The sequence below is a fragment of the Arachis stenosperma genome, chromosome 4, assembly GCF_014773155.1.
Source record: "Arachis stenosperma cultivar V10309 chromosome 4, arast.V10309.gnm1.PFL2, whole genome shotgun sequence".
In the NCBI taxonomy this organism is placed as follows: domain Eukaryota; kingdom Viridiplantae; phylum Streptophyta; class Magnoliopsida; order Fabales; family Fabaceae; genus Arachis; species Arachis stenosperma.
The window spans coordinates 117,672,029-117,691,553 of record NC_080380.1 but is presented as its reverse complement, the minus strand read 5'-3'; the positions used below and the strand labels follow the sequence as shown (position 1 = coordinate 117,691,553).

General features: G+C 41.3%; 1 pseudogene; it reads right to left on the bottom strand.

The window, feature by feature from the left end:
* Positions 1-1,019: 1,019 nt before the first annotated feature.
* On the bottom strand, positions 1,020-17,834 carry LOC130973417 (GDSL esterase/lipase WDL1-like; annotated as a pseudogene).
* Positions 17,835-19,525: the final 1,691 nt, after the last annotated feature.

Here is a 19,525-nt window from a genome sequence, read left to right as displayed (position 1 = left end):
TATAAGTACCACTCTCCATTCTCACTCGATGACCTCGGACGGCTTCGTCCCATTAGAGAATACATCGACACCACCATCAAAAGGCATCTAAACCTCTCGTTCATGTCCAAATCAGCAATATCAGATAACCCCCGAAACAACATGCTTCCCTATGTGTTGCTTGACCAGTGGTCACTGGTCACCAAATTCCCCCGTTCAAGTGGCACAACTCCTTGTCTCACGCAGCCATCAATTGACTATCGTCACAAGATCATCCACACCAGCATCCACACTCTCCACTTTTCTTCCGACCAGGTAGGCCTCCACTATACGTGCTTGTACAAAATTTTATAAATTTTTTTTAAATATACCAAAAATACTGATATTCTAATTATTTTAGTCATTGATTTTAATTTATATATTACATATATTTTTATAATCAAGATTAATAACTAAAACTATTAGAACACCCATATAGAATATCTAAATTGTTTTCAATTTTATTTGAGCACTTTAACTAAAATAGCAATTTTTTTTAATAATTAGTCAATAATATTTAAAAATATTAGTTAAAAATATAGTATTGGACAATTAGACTAAAAATATTAAACTATTAACAAAAAATACTAGTCAATACAAATTAAAATTATTAATCCTCAACTTCATTTTTTATTTTATATATCTGGCTAAGCCATGTTAAAATCAATTTCTTATGTGTTCCTCTGACAAGGTCTACACAATGATAACAAATAAAAAAAGTTTTTATTATAATTGGGATCACGTATCAGAATAAATAAGTCAATTTTTTTAAGAGAAAATAAGAAAATTTGAATCCGTAACTTTTAGGTGAGTATAGAGAAACTATGCCATTTGAACTATAACTTGTTGGCTAAATAAGTTTATCTCAAACCATATCTTCAAAGAGTAATTCAAATATATTTATTTAAGTGACCTTTCAATAATGGCCAATTATTAGTATTTTTGGGATTAAGAATTCAATGAGATTGAGGCACATCATCACATACATCATCAATAGACAGTCTACAGTTGCAAATAAGCTTAATCCAACTCCCACATAGCAGGATTAGGAAAGGCAAATCCAGATATATTTATAGTTGACTTTCCATCAGGTGCAACTGGATCATATGGTGAATCTTCTCCAAACTCAATTGGCATTGACTTCCAGTATAAACTTGGCTCCCACTCTGCTTCTTTTAGCACTTTCAATATCTCCTTTACCACTGTCATGCTTGCCTCAGATGTTAAATGAATTCCATCACTATGAAATAATAATTAGTAACCAAAGTTACCAATAGAACACTACTGAATCAAATAATATTGATGGAATTGAAATAATAATGATTATACTTACATGAAAGAAATCTCTTGCCAATCTTTTCTTGTTTGGATTGCAGACCAGAGATCAATGGCCTTGATGTTCATTTTGCGGGACAGTGACAACAATGCTTCGGAATATACTCGACAAGCTTCATTTGTTCTTATCAGATTTCCCTGTGGATCTCTGGTTTAAAGCCATACACTTCATTCGTTAGTATTTGAGATTTTGAGGTTGAAAATCAAATACAACAACGACAACAACATGTCACTTAGCTTTGTTTGGGAGTTTAACTGGTTTAGAGAAAAAATGAAAGACTGATTTAAATATAATCACATTGAACGAATTTTCAAGTTGGAAGAGACAAAGAAACAACAAAAATAATAGAACAAATAAGAATTTTAAAATGGACTTATAAAAATTTCCTAAAGATGAAAAAATATCAAATATATTCTTAAAGAATAGTAATGTTAGATTATAAGTCTAATGTTGTAATTGAATTTTCTATGTTCCTTTTTTTTTAACTAAAAAATCTGTATGTTTATTAATTTTTTTGTAGAAACTTATTAATCTATCCCAAAATTTTTCAGAGATTTGCTCACAAATAAATAATTCAACAGCCACAACTGTTAATGACATTTGGTAGTGGCAATCGCCATTTAAAAATTTTCTTAGATAAAAAGTTAGATCATCACTGATATATAATCCCTCTATTTGTCGTGATAAGAAACTAGTATATTGACTGGTACTTTCATATCTGTTATTTCATTTTTTCACTTGTTAAATTTAGAGTAAATAATCATGAAAGAATTAGTTGTTAATAAAGAGAATAAAGGAAGGATTGGAGTTTGGAGATTTAAATTAGGTTATACTAGATCAAGAAGGTTAATTTGGTAATTTAAATTAATTGTTTTTTAAGATTTGGGTTGTTATATCAAGCGAAATATATTTTTTTATGAGTATAATGTTCGTTTTATTTTTCTATAGTTAGATTTATCAAGTGCGTGACTCTTTTATGGTTAGAAATAGTTATTTATTCTTAAATTTTATTTTTGAGATAGCAAATGTTTTATAACTTAATTAAAGTGCCTTAAATAAAGTGTTGGAAATAATTTAAAAAATATTTTTTTATAAACTATATATAATAAGAATATTTTAGAGAGAAAAAAATTGTACACCAATCTTTCTCATACTGTCATATATAGTATACAAATAGATAAATGTGTAATTACGAAAAGGTTTAAATTGATTATGGAAGACAGACCTATTATTAACGATTTGTTCCTCATTGATGGGAGGGGTACTAAGAAATATGATGCGGGTCTTCTTTGAAAGGCACTGAAATAATCACATGATTTAAGTCAAACTCCATAGTGCAAAAAGAACAGATCACAATTAAATCGATTAGTTTTGTTACATCAATTCGAAATACAAAGAACAGAGATTACATGCATCTAACAAAACACCCCCAACTAGATCATTTGAAAGATTTATTACCTGTATATGGAGAGCAATCTTCCTCATATTTTCTATGTATTCTTGAAGAGGCACATGAGGACCAATGCCATATTTATTTGGAATAACAGAGTCATTGCCACCAAAATACACAATAACCAATGATGGTTGCTTAGTGGCATTCTGATCGTTCAACATTATGTACCAAGCAAAAGGATAAAAGTTTTTAGAGAAATGTTAAATCACAAATGTGTGAAACTAAATGGTAAAAAGAAAAATAATAATAATAATATCTATATCATCAAGCTAAGGCTAAATACCTTGGGAAAAACTTGATCCAGAACCTGAAGAGCACGCCTTTAGTTCCAACCAGCGTATCCTCTCAAAACTATGTCTGCCTATGTTATGTAAAGAAAGATTTTTATGTTAAACTCATTTCATGCATTATACGTGTACCCCTAACAAGCACATATAAATATGTTCATGTATTTTAATAAGTGAAAATTCAGGTGCAGTCGACTTCACGTGAAGTTGATAGTTGAGAGTCGTTAGATGAAAATTTAGTTAAATCAGTCAAATCATCTAACGATTCTCAGGTATCAACTTCACGTGAAATCGACTGCACCTGAGTTTCTACCATTTTAATATGTATATTTTCAAAGAATGATAATACTGAAAAGGTAACACAAGCAGTGACGGACCCATAAAAATTTAGTAGTGGGGGCAAAAATATAATAAAAATTAAGTATAAATATTTTTTTTAGATTTTCCATGATACCCAACAAGTTAAAAATTAATTTGTCATGAATTTGAGTTTCATTTAAGAGTCTCTAATTGACTAACAATGAGTTGTTATAAATACGAGACAGAATTCGAATCCAATACTTACTTAAACGGACGACTAAGTGATCACTTAACCAATCCAAATTGATTTAGATATATTTAAAATTTTAAGTTAGAACTATCTATATATATTGATAAGAACTAGAGATATACACACACTCACTTATTATAATATTTAAAATAATAAAAATATAATTTCATACACAGAATAATATTCAAAATAATAAAAAATAATTTATAATGACTATTTTTATTTTTAACATGACTAAATGTTATTTTTTATATATGTTCTTAAAAATTATTTTACTTTTTATTATCTTATATTTAATTATTAAATTTACTTATTATAATCTTTATGGTGCAAATAAATTTTTTAACTAAAATAATTATAATATATTAATATATAGATAATATATTTTTTTATCTTAAATAATTTTTAAAAGATCACTAATAATTTAATTGATAATTATCAATTAATTAAATAATATAATAAAATTAATTATTACTATTTTTTGAATTTATTTATTTATTTTTTATACTAAATTAATTTTAATAATATAATTACTAATATGTATTAAATTTAACAAAATATTTTTTTAACATAAAATATAAAAAAATATTTATATTTTATTTTAGGATAAACATAATATAATAAGTGATATATATATATATAAGTATTAATTTTTTTGAAAAAATATTGTGGGGGCAAATGCCCCCTCTTCAATAAGAATGGGTTCGTTCCTGAATACAAGGATACAAATTATCTTATTGTCGTTTCACAATAATTATTTTTCCAAATGATAACTAACAAGCATGTCTATATATGTCAAACGACCAAAATTATTTTTTCATTTTTTATGAAAAAAGACTATCGAAAATAATACCGTGATAAAATAATATCTGTATAAGATGTCTCTGGTACGGGTTGAGAGATGGATCGAGAATTTGCGAGTTGAGGCAGATGTCAGATCACTTGACTGGAGCAATGGGGGGAGGTACCTGCAAAGACACTCCGACGCTCAAGTCAAAATGGATCTAAGAGGTATAAGGTGTGAGGAATGAATAAATACCTAGAGGGACTTGGGTCCTCAATTTATAGGTGTTGGTGAGTGTTTTATCTTATCTTATCTTATCTTATTTGGCTAAGATAAGGGAGATGTTTGAATTTGAAAGTCGGTTAGGAGTTCTAGAGGGCCGGTTTTTGGGCCTTCCAGAAGAGAGAGGCGGGTCGGACCCGAGGTGCCGGATTCGGGCTTAACCTTGGGTCCGGGATCCATGGGCTGGATCCGTAACAGTTGCCCCCACAGCGGGAGAGCGAGCAAGGTCGGTCTGTCGCTGGGAGGTGTGGTGTTGACCGCGGGATAGGTCTTTAGTTTTTCTCGGGCGTTCGTTTGGTTCTTTGGAGGGAGATCAGTGTCTCGGCCTCGTCTTTGCTTGAAGGCTCGTTTGACCATTTTGGTTTGTCGCGACTTTTCCGAGTCCACTGCGTCTGTTGCGTTCTTCGAGGTGTGCTTTATTAGCTTCTTTTTTCGAGGGGGCATTTAATGTGGGGGGCGTTTTTCCTTTTTTGCCCCTACAAGTCTAACCTTGCTTAGGGCCAATTGTGTCTTTTTGCCCCCTTCTTTTGTAACCGTTTTGGCTTTTTACTTGAGTTCCCTTGTTCATTTTATTTTCTTTTTTCGTTCTTCCTTCTGAAAAATCTCCTCTCTTCTTGTGATATTGTTCTCTTGGTGTTTGCTTGCTGCTTCTTCTTCTCGAGCTTTTCCAGGATCATCTTCTGCATTACCAGGTTGGCATGCTTCACTTTTCTTCTTTTGTTTTGTGGTACCCCTATCGCTCTTGCATTTGCTGTGTATTGCTCTGTTATTTCCTTGTTGCATTGTGTTTTGGGCGGTGGTATCTGAGTTTTGAGGGGGCTGAGTGTCGTTGTGTTTGGTTAGTAGTGGCGGTGCACCACCGTGTTGGGCTGGTAGTAGTGGTAGGTTTCTATTCTTGCTTCTACGTAGGGTTAGTAGGCTGATGGTGGTGCTCCTCCCTGTTTTAGGTATGCATCGGCGGAGAAATGAGGGTGTTGGTGATCCGATAGCCCCCTCCAGGGGCGTCCCCGCTCGCTACACTTGGGTGACTAGCGATGTGTGGGGCGTTCCGTCGCGGATGACGGAGGCCGATCTTCAACGCCTCCATGATCAGGGGGCGATTTGTGGTGGCGGCGATATGGAGCGGCAATATGAGCTTGCCCTTCCGGATGCCGACGAGCGTATTTGCTATTTGAACCTTGCTTCGCCCACCGTTCCGGATTGGATGTGGGTTTACGAGTCAATGTTTACTCGGCTCGGCGTGCGGTTTTCTTTTTCGCCGTTTGTTCAGGAGCTGTTGAGTCGGTGTTCCGTGGCACCGTCTCAGCTTCATCCGAATAGCTGGGCAGCCGTTCGAACTTTTGAGCTTGTGTGCTGGTATCTCGATCTCCCGGCTACAGTTCCTGTCTTCCTTTTCCTTTTCTTATGTACTCTTCCGTCTAAGGAGGGGAAACATAAGAAAGGGTATATGTCGTTCCGGGCTCAGCCTCATCGCCGCATTTTCAGTTTGTTTGAAGACTACTTTCATGGTTTTAAGAGGGAGTATTTTAAGGTGCGCCCAGCTCGGGGGCATCATCCTTTTTGGTTATCTGTAGAAGGCGAGCACCGGTTTCCGACTTATTGGAATTTTGGCGCCGGGCCGTCAGTTTTGACTAAGGTTACTTATGACAGTTTGTCTCCGGAGGATAAGGACATAGCCAATGTCTTGTGGCATCTATTTGGCGAGCGTCCGTTGAATCCTCGAGACGTTATGGGGGATCCCGAGGCTTGTTGGGCGTATATTGGTGTGTGTCTGTCCCTTTCTTGGCTTTTAGATTTGTTTTCCCGTTTTTGTAACCTGGGATTTTTTCTCTTTTCAGTTGAGATGGCCGGTGGCTTGACTTCGTTGGCACGCTGAAGGCAGCGATGGCCCGGGAGGAGGGGTCGTCATCTCCGGCGACTCTTGTCTCTAATCCCGCTGTGGATTCCCAGGCTGTTTCTCAGGAGGTAGTTTCTTCGGGTGTGCAGGCCGATGCCCAGGTTTCGCCGGGTCCTGCGAACTCGCCTGAGGTCGTTGTGGTCATAGCTGCTGAAGCTTCTCGGAAGAGAGGGAGGCCTGAGGAACCGAGCAGCGAGACTTTCGAGGAAGAGGGTGTTGTCCCTAGTGTGATGGACCGACGTTTCGATGCCTCGGGTTTTATTGATCAACACTTGTTGCCTGGTACAGAGCCATTTTTTTATGGCTGTGATGTTTCGTTCCAGGCCAAGTCGGTGTATCGTGCCCTCCTTTGTTCTGCCGTTGTTGTTCGGAAGGCTGAGCCCGTGATGGCTCAGGTCGGTTTGTTGGATAAGAAGCTCCGCTATTCCCAGGCTGAGGTGGCTAAGTTGAAGGAGAAGCTTGAGGCCGCCGAGGCTGCGAAGGAGAAGGCGGTGAAGTCTTCTGAGGAAGCCGGGGCGGAGATTCTCCGACTTTCCGAGGTTGAGACTTCACTTCTTTCCCAATTGGCAGAGGAGCGTAAGCGGGATCCCGAGCGGCCGTGCTTCTCAGTGAATTGGAGACTTTGAAGGCCGACTTTGCTGCCTTGAAGAAGGAGAAGACGAAGTTACTGGCTGATGCAAAGGGTGCGATTGTGGCTACTGAGGAGATAATGAGGGCCCAGGCTTTAGTGCTGGCTCCGGGTGTGGATGTGTCCGTGATGGGCGCTTTCAAGACCGTTCATGACGGCCAGATTGTCGACCTTGAGTAGCTTCTATCTTTGTTTTCCTTTTATTTTGAATTGTTTTGAGCATTTTGGGTGGCCAAGGGCCGTGTAATTGACATTTCGTAACATCATATTTCCGTATAATGGTAGTTATCGGCTGTCCGGGCCTTTTTGTATATTCCGTTTTACGGTGTTTTTTTGCCGTCCGGGCCTTTGTATGTTCCGTTTTAAGCTATTCCGTGTTTTATTTGTTCCATCGGACCGTCATTTAGTCGGGTTTGGTGGATATCCGTGTGTTGGGCCTGGGGGGTGATCAGTCCCCCAGTCGTGGCCGTGTCTTTGTTCCGTATTTGGGACACTCAAGAGCATAGAAATAGCTGTAAATGGAATTTTTATTGATGGTTGGGCCTCGTTAAAACCCTCCGTTTTAAAGGCGGGAAAGAGTGCCCGAGATTGATACTTTAGCGAAAATTTTTAAGGAATTTAGGGATCGTAAGAGGGGAGGATAAGTAAAAATATATAAACGGAAGTAAAAATAAAAATAAAGGGGTGACTTAGTGGCGTTGGTCTAAGTGTAGTATCGCCGTAAGTTAGCGGCGTTCCATGTCCTTGGGACTTCGTCACCGTTTAGCCGTTCGAGTTTGTATGCTCCCTTTCCGGTTACAGCCTTGATTCTGTATGGCCCTTCCCAGTTGGGGGTGAGTTTTCCTTCTCCCGGGATTAGGGGACCGATATCGTTTTGTCGTAGGACGAGGTCGTCAGTTGCAAATTCTCGTCGGACGACGCCATGATTGTATCTCAAGCTAATTCTCTGTTTTAGGGCCAGCTCTTTGATATGAGCTATGCTTCTTTCTTCGTCAATGAGGTCTCGTTCTGCTTTCTCGTCGTTACCTCCGACCGTTTTTCTGGGGCTCGGGTCTCCGATCTCTACCGGGATGACTGCCTCTACACCGTATGTTAATCGGAAAGGTGTTTCTCCCGTGGTCATTTGAGGTGTGGTTCGGTATGACCATAAAACTGATCCTAGTTCGTCTGCCCACAGTCCTTTGGCTTCGTCGAGCCGTTTTTTGAGTCCTTTGACGATTATTTTGTTTGCGGATTCCACCTGTCCATTTGTTTGGGGGTGTTCCACCGAGCTGAAGCGATGGGATATGTGTAGCCCCTCTAAAAATTCTCTGAACTTTTTGTCAGCAAACTGGGTTCCGTTGTCCGAGATAACGATCTCGGGGATCCCGAACCGGGTGATGATCTGTCGCTAGAGGAATTTTCGGCACTTGGTTGCCGTTATGGAGGCCAAGGATTCGGCCTCGATCCATTTGGTATAGTAATCTATGGAGACAATGAGATACCTGAGTTGGCCGGGTGCCGTAGGGAAGGGCCCGACGAGGTCGATCCCCCAAGTGCCGAATGGCCGCTCTGCCGATATGGTGCTGAGTTGGTGTGGGGCGGCTTGGTGGATATTGGCGTGCCTTTGGCATTTGTCGCAGTTTTTTACTAATTGTATGGAGTCTCGAATAATTGTAGGCCAGAAGTAGCCTGCCCTGATGACTTTTTGGGCTAATGTTTTACCTCTGACGTGGTGACCGCAGCAACTTTCGTGAATTTTGCGGAGTATGTACTCCGTATCCCCGGGTTCGACACATTTGATTAGGGGTTGCGAGAATCCATGTTTGTATAGTTGTCCTGCGACGATGGCATAGTTGGCGGCTTCTCTTTTTATTCGCTTTCCCTCTTTCGGGTCCGGCGGTAAAGTTCCGTCGAGGAGGTACTGTAGGATAGGGTAGGTCCAAGATTCCTGGTTCGAGGATGTCAGATGAGCGTTGGTTGTTGTTGACACGGAGGGTGACCTAACGACTTCCTGAATTAACGATTTGTTACCATGTCCTGGTTTGGTACTGGCTAGTTTGGAAAGTAGGTCTGCCCTGGCGTTTCGCTCCCTGGGAACATGTTGTATGGTAATGTGCTCGAACCCTTCTTTCAGTTTGTTTACCTTGGTGAGGTATTGTTAGAGTAGGGGATCTCGTGCCTGGTAGTCTCCGTTAACTTGGAAACTGACTACCTGTGAATTGGTATTTACCTCTAGGACCTTTGCTCCGAATTCCCAGGCTAGGGTCAGGCCTGCCAAGAGGGCCTCGTATTCTGCTTGGTTATTTGATACTGGGAATTCGTATCGTACTGAATGTTCGATTGTGATCCCGTTTTGGTTTTCTAGTATGACTCCGGCGCCTCCGTAGGTGAAGTTTGACGAGCCGTCGACGTGCAGTTTCCATGATTCGGGGGTGAGCTTTCCCGGAGTCATTTCGGCGATGAAATCGGCCATGGCTTGTGCTTTGATTGTGTTTCGGGGTTCGAACTTAATCTGGAACTGGGATAGCTCGATGGTCCACGCTAGCATTCTTCCCGCTAGGTCGGGTTTTTGTAAGACCTGCTTGACCGCTTGGTCGGTTCGTACCGTTACGGGATGAGCTTGGAAGTATTGTCGTAGGCGTCGGGAGGCTGTAAGGAGTGCGAAAGCTAGCTTTTCTAAGCGTGAGTAGCGAGCTTCCGCGTCTTGTAAGACTTTGCTTATGAAGTATATGGGTTTCTGTTCTTTTTTCTCATTTTTACGGATGAGTGCTGCCGCGAGTGCCTCTTCTGTTATGGAGAGGTATAGGTAGAGTGTTTCCCCTGTCTGGGGTTTGGTGAGGACTGGTGGTTCCGTTAGGACCCTCTTGAAATGTTGGAATGCTTCTTCGCATTCTATCTCCCATTTGAAAGGGGCTCCTTTTTTCATCAGTTTGAAGAAAGGGATCGCTTTTTGAGCCGATGCCCCGAGAAAGCGTGATAACGCCGTCAGTCGGCCGGTGAGCTTTTGGATGTCTTTAAGGTTCCTTGGGCTCGTCATTTCGAGGACGGCGCGACATTTCTCCGGGTTTGCTTCGACTCCTTGTTGCGTGATCATAAAGCCGAGGAACTTCCCTGCCTCTATCCCGAAGGCACATTTTACCGGGTTGAGTCGTATTTGGTGCTTTCGTAGGGTGTCCATTATGACTTTGAAGTCGTTGGTGAGTTGTTCGTCGGATTCAGTTTTGGCGAGCATGTCGTCTATGTAGACTTCTAATTTGCTTCCGGACAGGTTTTGAAATATTTTGTTGACGAGTCTTTGGTAGGTGGCTCCAGCATTTTTCAGGCCGAAGGGTATCACTGTGTAGCAGTATGTCCCGTCTGGGGTGATGAATGTTGTTTTCTCTTCGTCTGGTCGGTGCATCGGGATTTGGTTGTAGCCAGAATATGCGTCCATGAAGCTGATATATCGGTGGCCGGATGCGGCGTCTACTAATCCATCGATGTTTGGTAGGGGAAAGGCGTCCTTCGGGCAGGCTTTGTTGAGATCCGTGTAGTTGATGCACATTCGCCATTTCCCGTTAGATTTTTTCACTAGCACGACGTTCGCTAGCCAGGTCGTGTAGGGGAGTTCCCTGATGAAGTTGGCTTCGAGTAGGGCTTTAACTTGCTTTTTGACCTCGGCAGCTCGGTCCGGTGACATTTTTCGTCTCCTTTGTGCCACTGGTTTGGCTTTGGGATCTACGGCTAGATGGTGAGACATTAGGTTGGGGTTTATTCCCGGCATGTCTGATGGTGTAAATGCGAACAGGTCTCTGTTTTGTTTCAGGAGTTGGGAGAGCTCTTCTTTAAGATCATATGGGAGGTTCCTATTGATGAAGGTGTATTCTTCTTTGGTTGGCCCTATTTGTAGTTTTTCCATGTCTCCTTCTGGCTCTGGCCTGGGTTGGCCGTCTTGTCGGGCATCCAGATCGGCTAGGAATATCCCAGCCGTATCTCGGGATTTCTTTCTTAGGGCTAGGCTGGTGTTGTCGCATTCGGCTGTGACTTCTCGGTCCCTGTGGATGGTACCGACGGAGCCGTCGTCGGCTCTAAACTTTATGAGGAGGTATTTGGTGAAGATGACTGCGGAGAAGTCATTGATTGTTTTTCTTCCGAGAATCACGTTGTAGGCCGTGGAGTCTTTTAGGACTACAAATTCAGATAGGATTGTCTTCTTCTGGTTGCTCGCTACTATGGTGATGGGAAGGGTGATTGAGCCATCTGGTTTGAGAAAGTTGTTTCCAAGTCCCGTGACACCGTTGCAGTGTGTTTGGAGGTTGTCGTTGTGGAGCCCGAGTTTATCAAAGGCTTCTCGGAAAAGGATGTTCGAGTCTGCTCTGGTATCTACCAGTATCCTTCGCACTAGTCCTGTTCCGATTCCAGCCGAGATGACGAACGGGGCATCTTCGGCCGAGGTGCCGTGCTGGCAATCCTCTGGTAAGAAGGTTATCGTATTATGGGTCGCAGTGGTTGGAGCTTGATTTCTGACAGCCATTACTTTGAGATCTTTTTTCATTGTTAGTTTTGACTTGCTCGACACGTCCTTGCCTGTGATGACGTTTACTATGATGGTCAGGTCTTCCTCTGGGCTTTCCCTGGGGGGTTGCTTTTGAGCTCTCGGGTTTCGCCCTTCTCTTTCTAACGACCTGTCTCTTTCCACACGTCTTGGTTCTCTGATGATTTTGGCAAATTCTGGGAGTTTGCCGTCTCGTATGGCTTGTTCGAGGGCGTCTTTAAGGTCGAAACAATCTTGTGTTTTGTGACCGTAACCTCGGTGGTAGTCGCAGTAGAGGGTTTTGTTGCCTCCCGTCCTTTCTTTGAGTTGTCGGGCTTTCGGAATGATGCCTCGGTCTGCTATTTGGTGGTATATCTCGGTAATTGGTGCTGTCAGGGGCGTGTAATTAGAGAATTTGCCTATTCTCGGTGGTCGGCTTGTATTTGTCGGTCTGGGGTGGTCCCTTTGATTTTCTCTGGGTGGTGGGTTTTGGCGAGAAGCCGAGTTGCCGTGTTGGGTGTTGCCGTGCTGCCGTTTGTTGGCGGCGACGACCTGGCTGACTTCTTCGTCATTGATGTAATCTTTGGCGACGTTCTGGATCTCATGCATGGTCCATACCGGTCTGGTGGTGAGGTGTTTGCGAAAATCTTCGTTCATGAGTCCGTTGGTTAGGCAAAGGCTTGCGACGGAATCCGTGAGTCCGTCGACCGTTAGGCATTCGTCGTTGAAGCGGTCGAGGTATTTCCTTGTGGATTCTTCTTGTTTTTGCGTGACCCCTAGTAAGCTGATGGGGTGTTTGGCTTTAGTGATCCTAGTTGTGAACTGGGCCATGAACTTTCGTGTTATATCGTGGAAACTGGCTATGGATCCGTTTGGGAGGGCGTTGAACCATTTGATCGCTGGCCCCGCAAGGGTTACCGGGAAGGCTCTGCATCGGACCGCGTCGGCCGCTCCTTCTAGGTTCATTCTGGCCTCGAAAGCCGTTAGATGTTCCTGGGGATCCTTGGTTCCATCGTACTTCATATCGGTAGGTTTGTCGAAGCCTTTGGGGAGTTTTGCTCTTAGGATTCTTTCTGTAAAGGGTGTAGCTCCCATTATTGTGTGGTCGTTTCTTGTGCGCTTGGTATTCCGGTACCTCCGATCTTCGTCTGAGTCGTGTTGACGACTTAGATCTTGGGAAGTACTGCGGTTGTGCTTCTTGTTGTATCGCCGTTCTGGCGATTTCTCGCGCCCGTGGTCGCGTGAGGCACTGCGGCCGTCTCTCCTATCGTGTCATCGGTTTGGCGACCTGCCGCGGCGAGATCTTGATCTGGAAGTTGCCTGGCTTCCGTGTTCGTTGTTGTGTTTTTTTTATCGGTCAATTTGCCTTCGAGCTCCTGGACCCGGAGGCAGAGATCCTGGATGATCTGTGCCGCTTTGTCCCTAGTTTTCTCGGGAGGTCGTTGTTTTGTAACGACGTGGTTGTTCGCGTGGTGGACGGTGCTTGATATTCTTGCTTGGTTTGTGACCTCCTGGTGTTCTGGGGTTGGATGAAGCGGTCGGGAGTCATCCTGGCTTGAGGGGGTTTCCTCCAGAACGTCCCCCATCCGGCTCGGCTGGCGCAAGTTTCCCACAGACGGCGCCAATGTACAAGATGTCTCTGGTACGGGTTGAGAGATGGATCAAGAACTTGCGGGTTGAGGCAGATGCCGGATCACTTGACTGGAGCAATGGGGGGAGGTACCTGCAAAGACACTCTGACGCTCAAGTCAGAATGGATCTAAGAGGTATAAGGTGTGAGGAATGAATGAATACCTGGAGGGACTTGGGTCCTCAATTTATAGGTGTTGGTGAGTGTTTTATCTTATCTTATCTTATCTTATTTGGCTAAGATAAGGGAGATGTTTAAATTTGAAAGTCGGTTAGGAATTCTAGAGGGCCGGTTTTTGAGCCTTCCAGAAGAGAGAGGCGGGTCGGATCCGAGGTGTCGGATTCGAGCCTAACCTTGGGTTCGGGATCCATGGGCTGGATCCATAACAATATCAAAAAGATACGAATTACAAATAAGTACTCAAATATTTTAAAACATGAAAAGATTAACCAACTATTAGATATGTATTTTCAAAAAAAAATTTAGAAATTAGATTTTAATATGGTTATTTATAAATATTATTAAAAAATGATACATTTTCAATTCATCTTTAAAATTTGATTAGTTTATCAAGAGAATCTTGTTTTGTTAATGATTTTTTTAAAAAGAAGAAAAATATAAAAATAAAATTTTGTTCCGATTTTTTGTATGGTCTTTATAAATAGTTATCCGAATGTTTCTACAAAAGTTTAAAACAAATACAAAAGTTGTTTGCTAAATCTAAAAATCATTTTTCACTTAAAAAATATTATAGTTTTTATTTTTTCTCTATCACATTTAAAAATCTTTTATATACTTATTTATTATTCATATTTTTTAAAATTATTTTTGTTAACAATATGAACTTTCGAATTTCATTTTTTATCTTATTAATATGTATTCAACATACATTTTATATAAATGATTAATTTACTAATAGATCATTATATATATATGACATGATGCTATATAAAAGTTACAATAACAGATCAATAATTCTCTAATTAAGTTGTAAAACCAATTAGAGAAGAGATGTTTTAAGGGACCAAAACTTTCATATCTATAGAAATTTTTATGGAATAAGTATGATTTTGGTTCCAAAAGTTTTGCTTCAGAATCGAATTTGTCCCTATTCTAATTTTCGATTTAGAATTGTCTTTAACGTTTTTTTTGTATTAAAATCGTTCTTTTTATTTTTCGGACAAAAATACCCTCCACCACCAACACTAATTACCTCCTCCACCACCACCACCACCAACACCAACACCACCGCCACAACCTCCACCAACAACACTACCAACACCACCACCAGCACCACGACCACCACCAACACCACCACCAACGCCACCGCCATCCCCCTCCCCCTCCCCGCCTCCCCTTCCCACCACCCCCACCCCCACCCCGCGTCCCCTCCCCCTCCCCGTCTCCCCTTCCCCCCACCCCCCACCTCCACCTCCACCTCCACCTCCACACAGAGAAGCAGAAACAGAAAATCAACAAATTCAAGCACAAATTTAACACAAACAGAAACAGAAAGCAACAAATCAACAAAGAAGCTGATGGTGATTCCTCAGAAATTCAAAGCACAAAGAAACAGATGCAGAAGGCAGAGACAGCGACGAACGGTGGTTCCTCATGTGGCGGCAGCGAGGAGATTTCTTCGTATACCCCTCCCCCTTCGTATACCCTTTTCTTTTCCCACCCTCCCAACGCGTTTTCTTCCTCCTCCCCCCAACATGCGTTTTCTTCTTTTTTTAATTTTATAATTTTTGTTATTAAAATAGAAATAGGGGTAGTTTAGGAATAAAACAAAAAATTGTATTAAAAAAGACGATTTTAATAAAAAAATGTTAAAGACGATTTTATATAAAAAATTAGATGAGGAACGATTTCGATTTTGACTGAAAACTTTAAGAACCAAAATCATACTTATCTCAACTTTTATCGTTCTATATTAGAAAGTATAATTTTTGTAAAATATCTCTAAATACAAAGTATTAGTTATGATATATTTATACATACTATTTTATATATATTTTTTAATAAAATAATTAAATTTATTAAAACCGAGTAACCAAACTTCTTATAGATAGCCATATAATCAACCCTTTTTTTTATTAATACTAAACATGTATCTTTATACAATAAGTGTATATATATACATATACATATATGAAAAAACGACAAACAACCTTTTATATCAACGATAAATAAATTTTTGACAAATTAAGAATATAAAATTATCCATCACCTTTTAAAGCACCAAAGATTTAAATCCTTTTAAAAATTTTATTTGTTCTTATATGTTTTGGATAAAAAAAATTTAAAATTAATCAAAACTTATATATCTTTGAATTAAAAAATGAAAGACTTATTTATTTTTTTCTCTCTATATATTTAAGATGTCATTTGCCTTTTCACGTCATTATATATAAGGAGATTGCATAATGATGAATATAATGACACTAATCAGACCAATAATCATCCTTTAATTTCTCAAAAAAAAAAAAAAAAACATCACCAATGGAAGAGGAAGTACCTGACGAGCATATAAGTGAGAAAGAATAGCACCCCAGCCTTCATAATAACTGTATTGAACAATGGAAGAACCAAACAGGACAAATTGAGGCCTTTCTGGTCCTGTCATCTTCTCACTCTCAAACATGATTTAATTTATGAGACAAGGACAAGGGATAACATTTATATATATATAGATCACTTGGTGGATAACATTTATATGATCGGTCTTGATCTTATCTTGGGATTGGACTGGTTATCTAAGAACCATGTTCTGCTTGATTGTTCTACAAAGTCGGTGTACTTTATGCCGGAAGATACAGAAGGGCCGGTCGTGGTGAATAATTATTACTTGAACTCGATGATGGTGAATTGTTCCGGAACTGAATGTCAGGGTATCATGTTGTTAACAGCGGGTGTTTCGGGAGATGATCAAAGGTTGGAACAGATTCCGGTTGTGTGTGAGTTTCCGGAAGTGTTTCCCGATGATATTGATGAGTTTCCACCTAACCGAGAGGTTGAGTTTGCTATTGAGTTGGTGCCCGGGGCGGGACCAATCTCAAGTGCTCCTTATAGGATGTCACCGTTGGAGATGAACGAGCTAAAGTCTCAGTTAGAGGATTTGTTGGGAAAGAATTTTATACGACCAAGTGTTTCTCCGTGGGGTGCTCCAGTGTTACTGGTGAAGAAGAAGGATGGGAGTATGCGGCTCTGTGTGGACTACAGGCAGTTGAACAAGGTGACAATAAAGAATAAGTACCCATTGCCGAGAATCGATGATCTCATGGATCAGTTACAAGGAGCTGGAGTTTTCTCTAAGATTGACTTGCGATCCGGTTATCACCAGATAAGGGTGAGGGGCGAGGATATCCCTAAGACCGCTTTCAGGACTCGTTATGGTCATTACGAGTACACTGTGATGTCCTTTGGGTTGACGAACGCTCCTGCGGTATTCATGGATTACATGAATAGAGTCTTCCGTCCGTTTCTGGATAAATTCGTTGTTGTCTTCATCGATGACATACTGATTTATTCCAAGACTGAAGAAGAACATGCGGAACACTTGAGGACCGTATTGCAGATTCTAAAGGAGAAGAAACTCTATGCAAAACTGTCTAAGTGTGAGTTTTGGAAGAGTGAGGTGAAGTTTTTGGGTCACGTGGTGAGTAAGAAGGGAATAGCCGTAGATCCAACTAAGGTGGAGGCGGTGATGGATTGGAAACAACCAACCACCGTAATAGAGATAAGGATTTTTCTGGGTTTAGCTGGCTATTACCGAAGGTTTATCAAGGGCTTTTCACAGATAGCTTTGCCAATGACGAAGTTAACCCGAAAAGACACTCCGTTTGTTTGGACTCCTGAATGCGAGGAGAGCTTTCAGACATTGAAGAAAAAGTTGACTACTGCACCGGTGTTAGTGTTACCCGAGCCGAATGAGCCTTTTGAGGTGTTTTGTGACGCCTCGTTGAAGGGTCTAGGGTGCGTGCTGATGCAGCACCATAATGTGGTGGCGTACGCCTCACGACAGTTGAGACCTCATGAGGTTAGTTACCCTACGCACGATTTGGAACTCGCTGCGGTCGTGTTTGCCTTGAAGGTGTGGAGGCATTATCTCTATGGGGTTAAGTTCCAAGTTTTCTCTGATCATAAGAGCTTGAAGTATCTCTTTGATCAGAAAGAGCTCAATATGAGGCAGAGGAGGTGGATGGAATTGTTGAAGGACTACGACTTTGAGTTGAATTACCATCCGGGAAAAGCGAACGTAGTGGCGGATGCGTTAAGTCGGAAGTCGTTATATGCGGCTTGGATGATGCTTCAGGAGGAGAAGTTGCTCAAGGGATTCGAGAGTCTGAATATTGGTGCTCGAGAAGTATCCGGAACCTTGTGTTTGAGCCGATTAGAAATCTCAAGTGATTTTAAGTCCGAACTCCTAAAGGCTCATCAAAATGATGAAGCATTATGGAAAGTGTTACCGGCCATTGAGCAAGGGAAACAGTGGAGAGTGTCGGAAGAAAAAGATGGGTTATGGAGATTCAAGGGTAGAATCATTGTGCCGGATGTTGGCACTTTGAGGCAAGATATTTTAAAGGAGGCACACAAAAGCGGATTCTCCATTCACCCGGGAAGTACTAAGATGTACCATGATTTAAAGGCGATGTTTTGGTGGCCGGGTATGAAGAATGATGTGGCGGAATATGTTTCAAAGTGCTTAACTTGTCAAAAGGTAAAGATTGAACATCAAAAGCCCGCCGGTATGTTGCAACCTTTAGAGATTCCACAATGGAAGTGGGAAAGTATTGCAATGGACTTTGTGTCAGGATTGCCAAGGACTAGGACTGGTTTTGATGCTATTTGGGTGATTGTGGACCGATTGACGAAGTCAGCTCACTTTTTACCCATTCGGATGACTTACACCCTTGAGGAGCTAGCACGGTTATACATAAAGGAGATTGTGAGACTTCATGGTGTACCTGCTACTATAATCTCTGATAGAGATCCTCGTTTCACTTCAAGGTTTTGGGGTGCATTTCAGAAAGCTTTTGGAACCCGATTAAGCTTGAGCACGGCTTACCATCCTCAAACAGATGGTCAATCTGAGAGGACGATCCAAACACTAGAGGATATGTTGAGAGCTTGTGTTTTGGACCAACCGGCGAGTTGGGATCGGTATATGCCATTAGTGGAGTTTGCATACAATAATAGTTATCATGCGAGCATTGGAATGGCTCCGTATGAGGCCTTGTATGGGAGGAAATGTCAATCTCCACTTTGTTGGTATGAAGCTGGAGAGAAAAGCTTATTGGGGCCAGAAATGATAGCTGAGACTACTGAACAAGTCAAGAAGATCCGTGATAGGATGCTTACGGCGCAGAGTCGTCAAAAGAGTTACGCCGATCAAAGGCGAAAGCCCTTAGAATTTGAGGAAGGAGACCATGTTTTCCTTAAGGTTACTCCGACTACTGGAGTAGGTAGGGCGATTAAGGCAAAGAAGTTGAATCCTCGATACATTGGTCCATTTCAGATCCTAGAGAGGATTGGACCGGTGGCGTATCGGATGGCTCTACCACCTCATCTTTCGAACCTGCACGACGTGTTTCATGTGTCGCAGCTTCGGAAGTACACTCCTGATGCTAGCCATGTGTTAGAACCTGAATCGGTTCAGTTAAGGGAAGATTTGACGCTTCCATTGGCTCCAGTCAGAATTGATGATACTAGTATCAAACGGTTGCGTGGAAAAGATGTTTCACTAGTCAAAGTGGCATGGAGTCGAGGCGGTGTTGAGGAACACACTTGGGAACTTGAGTCAGAGATGCGATCGGATTATCCGCATTTATTCTCAGGTAATCGCATTTGAATTTTGTGGGCAAAATTCCCAATTAGGTGGGTAGAATGTAAAACCCGGTTAATTAACGGCTAATTAACCCATAAATGAGAATTTATTCTAGAAAGCCTAAAATGTGATTTTTATGGCTAAATGTGATAGAGGAGACTGAGACGAGAATTTTGGTACCAATTTTATGGAATTCGGACCAAGATTGGACCGAACGGGCCAAACCGGACCAATTGGACCCAAAGTGGGCCCTTGGCCCAACATAACTTAACCAAAACCCTAGTTTTCAGCACTCTCTCTCCTCATTTGTTACACATTCACGCTGAATTGAAGAGAGG